Below are 8,132 nucleotides of genomic sequence, written 5' to 3'. Positions count from 1 at the left end.
TTGTGGTTAAAAAACAAAAAGGAAAAAACCAACTCTGTGATTTCAATCCTTTAAAATTTATTAAGATTTATTTTATGACCAAGTATAGTGTCTATTTTGGTGAACATCCCATGTGCATCTGAGTAGCACGTGTATTCTGCAGGTTTAGAATATCAGGCTTCCCTGATAGCTCAGTCGGTAAGGAATCCGCCTGCAGTGCAGATCCCAGTTTGATTCCTGGGTCAGGAAGATCCCCTGGAGAAGGGATAGGGTACGCACTGCCATGGGCGGAGTTCCTCATGCTGGCCCCCGGCATAGCATACGCAAAGGTGTGATCAAGCCTCAACCCACTCCAGTATTCTTGGGCTTCCCTGGTGACTCAGCTGGTAAAGAATTGGCCTGCAATGTGGGAGATCTGGGTTTTATCCCTGGGTTGGGAAGATCCCCTGGAGAAGGGAAAGGCTACCCACTCCAGTATTCTGGCCTGGAGAATTCCACGGACTGTATAGTCCATGGGGTCACAGAGAGTCGGACACAACTGAGTGACTTTCGTTTTAGAATATAGTGTTTTACAAAGGTCAATTAGGTCAGCTAATTGAGTAATAGTGTTTAAAAAAAAAAGTACATTGTATTCCAGCTGATTTTCTGTTTGCTCTATCATTTACTGAGAGAAGTGTTAAAATCTTCAAATATAATTATGAGCGTGCCCATTTCTCATTTAAGTTCTGCTGAGGTTTGCTTCATCTATTTTGAAGTTCTGTTATTAGGTACATGCACATTAGTATTATATGCTATCATGATAAATGTGTCCTTTATTAATATGAAATGACCCCTTTTAATTCTGGCAATATTTCTTATTTCAAATTCTCCATTTTCCAACTGCCTTGATTAGTGTTGCATGGCAAATCTATTTCCATTTCTTTACTTTGAACTGATCTATGTCTTAATGCTGCTGCTGCTGCTGCTAAGTCATTTCTGCTGCTGCTGCTGAGTCACTTCAGTCGTGTCCCAATCTGTACGACCCCATAGACGGCAGCCCACCAGGCTCCACCATCCCTGGGATTCTCCAGGCAAGAACACTGGAGTGGATTGCCATTCATTTCCTTCTCCAAAGCATGAGTGAAAAGTGAAAGTGAAGTTGATCAGTCGTGTCCGACTCTTAACGACCCCATGGACTGCAGCCTACCAGGCTCCTCCGTCCTTGGGATTTTCCAGGCAAGAGTACTGGAGTGGGTTGCCATTGCCTTCTCCGCTATGTCTTTATATATAAGGCTATTTTACTGCTGGTTTTTTTTTTTTTTTTGGTAGATATCGTACACTCAAACTGCGTTTTTTTAGCCAAACTGAAAAATTTGGTTTTCAGTTGATGTGTTTAGCTCAACACTATCTGTTAAAACTTTCTGTGATGATTGAAATGCTCTCCTCCTAAACTATCCAAGATGGTGGGCTCTAGCCACACTGAAGGTGTTTTTAATTTGTGTGTTGGTTGCCTTTGGTGCTGGTGCTCAGTGGTGTCTGACTCTTTGCAATCCCGTGGACTGAAGCCACCCAGGCTCCTCTTTCCATGGGGTTTCCCAGGCAAGAATACTGGACTGAGTTGCCATTTCTTCCTCCAGGGGATCTTCCTGACCCAGGGATCCACACATCTCTTGCAACTTCTGCATTGGCAGGCAGATTCTTTACCACTAGAACCACCTGAACGTGAAAGTTAAAGTCTCTCGGTCGTGTCTGCCTCTTTGCGATCACATGGACTATACAGTCCTGGGAATTCTCCAGGCCGGAATACTGAAGTGGGTGGCCTTTCCCTTCTCCAGGGCATCTTCCCAACCCAGGGATGGAACCCAGGTCTCCCACATTGCAGGCAGATTCTTTACCAGTTGAGCCACCAGGGAAGCCCAGGACTACCTAGGAAACCCAATTTACCTGTTGACTGAAATTTTATTTTTATTGTAATTAGTTAAATTTTGAATTTAAATAGCCAACGTGGCTAGTACCTGCCATCTGAAATGCTGCAGGTTTAAACAACTTACATTCAATGCACTTATAGATAGGTTTGGATTAGGTGCCCCATATTTCTGTTTTCCGTTTGTTAATCTCTTATGTGTTCTTTTTTTCCTCTTCACCTATCTTTTTAACAATTAATTTTGTCTCGCTTATGGATCCAGTTTATATCTTCCGTCATATTACTAGCTATACCACTTTGTTACAACAGTTACTGTAGCATTTAAAATATGCCTTTTCAACATTTCACAGTCTATTTTCAAAGAATACTATATCACTCAACTGTAATATTGAGAACTTTACATCTTTCTGCTATTGTTGTCGTACATTTTATATCAACATATATGCAATAACATAAATAAAGATATTATATACTCTTTTTGCTTAAAGTGGTCAACTGTTGGTGAAAAGAATTTAAAAACTAAAAAAAAAATTCAAGTTTTTGTACATACAGTATTTATAATATCTAGTCCTTTCTCCACTTACATAGACACAAGATTTCCTTTAATATTCCTTGTGGTGATGATCTGTTGGTGACAATTTCTGTTTTTGATTGTCTGATAAAGTTTCAAGATAAAGTCAATAAAATTCTAAGTTGAAAGTTTTTTTTCTCTCAGTCCTTTAAATCTGTTATTCAATTGCTTTCTGACTCATATAGATTCTCACCTCCTGCCCCAGTTTTATTGAGACATAATTGACATATAGGACTATGTAAGTTTAAGGCTATACATCATAGTGATTTGACTTACGTATATTGTGAAGTAATTACCGCAGTAAGCTTAGTTGACATTCATCATCTTATAGAGATACAGAAAAAGAAAAAGGAGAAAATGTGGTTTTGGTTTTTGTTATGAAAACTCTCAGGGTCTACTTTCTTAACTTGGATATACACGATAGAGCAGTGGAATTTGCCTCCTGGAAGTAAGCCTAGGAAATCTTGTATCCATCATGTTAGTTTCCTCTTTCCTCTGGGGCCATACTCTTGCATTTTCTGTTCTCCAATATCTGAAAACTTTTGCCTCATATATTTGTCCAGTTTTCACTTCCTTATCGATAAGAGAACTAGTCCCAACTTCTTCACTTGCTCATAGCCAGATGTTGCATTTGAGTTTTAATACATAATTATAATCATAATTCACAAGTATTGTTTCTTTTTTTTAATGTATCTAATTTCCTATGTGACTTATATGCTACCTAAATGATGACCCTATCTTGAGTGGCATTTCAATATGATTGCATCTATTTTTCCAGAGGATATTAAGATTATTTCCAAATTTTTCAGAATTATTCTAAGCTTTTTGGGCTTACCTGTCCTCCTGATGTCCTTGCTCAGTGGCTTGGTTGCGTCTGACTGTTTGTGATCCCATGGACTGTAACCTGCTAGGCTCCTCTGTCCTTGGGACTTCCCAGGCAAGAATACTGGAGTGGGTTGCCATTTCCTTCTCCAGTTGATCTTCCAACTGGAGGATCAAACCCAGGGATCAAACCCACATCTCTCTTGCCTCTCCTGAATTGGCAGGCAGGTTCTTTACCACTAGTGCCACCTGGGAAGCCCTCTGATGTCCTTGTCCCCACCTTATTTAAAAGCTCATCCCAACCTTTTTCAATGTGGACTCTGGAAAAGAGAAGTCTATTCAGATATGAGGAAGGGGCTCATGGTTGGGTGAGTTTGGAAAATGTTGCACCCTAGATCGTCTTCCTGTTGAGTCTTAATGTGCATTGGCTTGTTAAAGCCTTGAGAAACTTTGCATAAATAAATCATGTTTATCTTTTTGCCATTACTTTAGTTTTTTTTGGAGGGGTAGTTTTATAGAATTTTATCATTATTTTGAAAATGACATCCAAAGAAAGGTTAATTCCAGTTTCAAGCAGTGGAGCCTGGAGGCAGGTGTCTCAGCAGGCCTCTGCTTTGCTCAGTCATTGAGCCTGAGCTAGGATTTGGATTCCGGTAGATGACCTGAGGCTTCCCCAGTGGTGCAAGTGGTAAAGAATCCACCTCCAATGCAGGAGACACAAGAGAGACGTGGATTTGATCCCTGGTTTGGGAAGGTTCCCCTGGAGAAGGAAATGACAACCCACTCCAGTATTCTTGCCTGGGAAATCCCATGGACAGAGGAGCCTGGCGGGCTACAGTTCCTGGGGTCACAAAGAGTCAAAAGTGACTGAGCACATGAGCCGCACAGATGACCTTGGCAGTTGTGGCCCAGGTGTCAAGGGCCCTAGAGGTCTGGAAGCCAGAGAACTCCCATTCCAGGGACAGAGATGCAGTCTCCATGGGGAGTGGGGACTGAGACCCAGGAACTGGTGGGTTCTGCGAGGGAAGGACATTGGGATGAGGTCCCAGCCACATTGTCCTATGGAGGCTCCAAGGGCCCTGGGAGTGTAGGATGTTAGAAGACACGATGCTCTGAGATTTCCCAAAGTCTTGCTTCCCACACTCTTGGAGAGGTGGTGGTAGGCCCTGGGATCATGAGACTTGAAGCCCAGGGTGTCTGACCCACCAGGATTGTGGAGGACAGGCTGGTCTCTGATGGCCCCAGCGTCCTAGACACCTCTGTGTCCCTATTCTGAGGGACAGGCCAGCTGGTGGGCAGAGTGGTGAGGGACAGGCCAGATGCTACTATAGGCCTGTGGCACCTGGCCCTTAGGAAGGGGCCTTATTGAACCGCAGAGCCCATGCCCACCCCGCGCTGGCGGCTGGGGCATCAGCTGGCGTGTTCCGTCGCAGAGTGGCACACTTCTGCCTGGTGCCATGTGTGACTGCACCCTCCTGGGAAAGAAGGCTGTGGGGAGCCTAGTGGTTCTCGTAGCTCACTCTGGAGACTTCTCTCACTGACTACCTGTCTCCATAGTTTCTGGCCCCTTTCATAAGGGCAGGTGGTCAGTATAAGGATGAACGTATTGCAAAGATAAGAGTTGGCTTGGCATTTTGGATCTGCCCAAAGTGAAGACGTGGGTCTGATCAGTAAGAATCTTATCTCCACTCCACATGCAGGGCCTGCTTGTCATTGTCTGACCCAAGCCAACTGGATATATGGTCACCCTCCACATCCTGCATGGAAGATGTTTGTAAGATGGAGAGATGAAGAGATTTAGTGAGGCGGGAAAGATGAAAGGAAAAAAATAGTTCAAGGAATTTTCAAAGAAATTCAGCCCCGTATTCAGCCCATCTAACTATCCAATTCCCCTCCGCGTATCTGTGGCTGGGCCTCAGGAAACTATTTGCGGTCCATCAGAAGCACCGCGCTTCTTCCGACTTCCTGCCTTAGGTAATGCCATCCCCTCTGCACGAAATGCCTCCTACATCTGACCATCGTTTCTTCCATGAGAGTTTCTCTGAGGCTTAAGTCTGACCTGATAATTTCATGTCCTGGCCAAAGAACGGTTTCCAAATCAGCAAATAAAACCAAGTGATGAAGTGAAATAAGTCAAACAGAGAAAGGCAAATCCTGTATGATATCACTGATATGTGGAATCTAAAAAATACAAAAAACTAGTGAATATAACAAAAAGAAGCAGACTCACAGATCTGGAAAATAAGCTAGTGGGTACCGGTGGCAGGGTGAGCGATAAGGAAATTGGGGAGCGGGAGGTACAAGCTACTGGGTATAAGATAGGCTCAAGGATGTGAAATATAGCCGATGTTTAGTAATAGCTGTCAATGGAAAATTACCTTTAAAAGGTGTATAAGAATAGAAAATTTAAAAAGAAATAAAAACATTACAAAAAGAACCAAAAGAGTAAGTGACCTCTACCTGGCAAGTGAACAGTCCATCCTTGGCAGTGACCTGGGTGTGTCCAGGGATTCCCAGAGACGGAGAGTGGCCCCTGCTGTCTGTCCCCTGGATGATCCCACGTTTGCCCCTCTTGCTACCCTCATCACTTTGTTCTGTGCCACAGCTACTTGTGTCTGTAGGCATTGCACAGAGGCACCTAATAAATATCTATTCAATGAATATCCGCACGAGTGTGCTAAGTCCCTTCAGTCGTCCCAGACTCTTTGTGACCCCGTGGACTGCAGCCCGCCAGGCTCCTCTGTCCATAGCATTCTTCAGGCAAGAATACTGGAGTGAGTTGCCGCACCCTCCTCCAGCAGATCTTCCCAACCCAGGGATCAAACCTGCCTCTCCTGAATTGGCAGAAGGGTTCTTTGCCACTAGTACCACCTGGAAAGCCCTCCATGAATATAGTGGTGGGTAAATCAACCACCAGCCAGCAGTTCAGAAATCAAATGATAACAAGATTTCTTACCTGGAGATGACCTGTAGATTAGTATCAGGAAATTGGGGTGTTCTTTGAAGAGCCCCTCTCCTTACACACTCCTCCCATGCCCAGATGCTGGTGGGGACCTGGAGGAAACTTGGGCGTGTTGGTGGGGGGACAGTGCCCGTGAAGCTGGTGGGGACTGCCCGGCTTGAGTTGTCCTGGCGCATATCATGTACTCCAAGCCCGCTCATAGTTTTAATAGCTCTGTAATACATGTGTAATACACATGGGTTGCATTTTATGCCGCAGGGTTTAACCTCATTTACCAAGCACGCCCATTTTCTTGGCCAATAAACATTTCTCAAGCCAGTGCATTAAATTCAGTGAGGAAATGGACTCTTTACCTAGAGGTCTGGACAGTCTCCTGTGCGCAGTGGTTGTGGCTGGAGGGGTCCAGGTGTTCTGGGGAGCAGGCTAGCAGCGGTGGTGACGCAGCTGCTCCCCCAGACTCAGCGCTGGCTCAGCCTATGTAGTCAAGCGGGCATTCTTACGGGCTTTTATTTTCTCCATGAAATTTTTAAGTTGTTTGCTGGAATTGGCTGCATTAATCAAACAGTTGTTTCTCAGAGACATCGTTTAAGTTTGCTGGAGCCAGAAAGGGATCTGTAGGCATTATTTCTACTTGCTGAAAGTAAACGCGGAGCCAGAGAATGAAATGCCATTGGTTTTATTTCATCGCAAAGCCCTGAGGACAAATTCTCACCCGTTCTGGATTTATACTTGATCTTGCGACAAAAATAGGAGCAGGGAAACCGGAGGGAATGTCAGGACATGAGAAAACAGGCAGGAGAAAATTCTGAGTCTTTAAGGTGAAAGGAGATATCAAGGGAAAATCCCTTGCCTCCAAGCCCTATCCAGGGACCATCACACCTTCTTTCACTAAGAAGAGGAGGTCTGTCTTGACATGAGGCATCACCTCTCCAAACTTCAAGACACTTTTACTCAGCCAAAGGACAGGATGACATTAAGTGTGAGGAATAGACATTTTCCAGCCAGGTGCCCAGGACGGTGGTAGCTACTCACCTTGCTCCCAGATACCATATTTAACAAAGTTGTAATGGCAATTCATCATAGCTTATCACTGAAGGCTGTGTCTGTTTTAAGATGACACTCATTAATTCTCCAGAGAGTAAAAGTAATATATGAATGTAGATTTTAAAAAGAGAAATAGAAAAAAGTATAAAAATAAAATAAAAACATCTATAAGTGCACAATTCAAACATAACTTCTGGCAACCTTTTGACTATGTTTCTTTTGTCTTTTTTTAAACATTCCCCATGACCTTGAATATTTATGAGAACATAATTTCATGGGTTTAAATATTTAACATTATGGGCATATCATCAGTTATCCAGCCATTCTTTACCACTGGTTATTTAGATTGTTCTATTTTTTTTCTCATTATTATAAATAAGACTTCAATGGGCACCCTTATGCAAAATCTAGGTCACCTTTTTTATTGTTTTTACAGAACACATTTATAAAGGCAAGACTATGGGAAACAAAGAATATTGCCCCTTTCAGAGTCTTGGTTCATAATGCTAAACCCTAAACACAATGTCCTAACAGCCTGTTAATTTACCAAGAAAAATAATCAAACTTATTGTGAAGATTTCCAGACTCTGGTCATTTCATTTATTTGTTTCCTTGAAACTTTCAACCAAATTTCTTGAAATAGACATGAAGCAAAATAAAAGTTTTGCTGTACATCTAGAAGACATCCATTCTCGTATTTTCTATTTATGAAACAACACTTTTCAACATGCTGAATGGCTTGGCGCTAGGATGTACTTCGTGACAGAGATTTGAAAGCACTCTCTAAGTCTGAGTCTGAACCTCTTCCAAGCAGAGACGACACAGACATCTGGGCAGCACACCCTTTCCCA

This window comes from Ovis canadensis, chromosome 1 (genome assembly GCF_042477335.2).
Source record: "Ovis canadensis isolate MfBH-ARS-UI-01 breed Bighorn chromosome 1, ARS-UI_OviCan_v2, whole genome shotgun sequence".
NCBI lineage: Eukaryota > Metazoa > Chordata > Mammalia > Artiodactyla > Bovidae > Ovis > Ovis canadensis.
Note: the sequence above shows the minus strand (reverse complement) of the source record.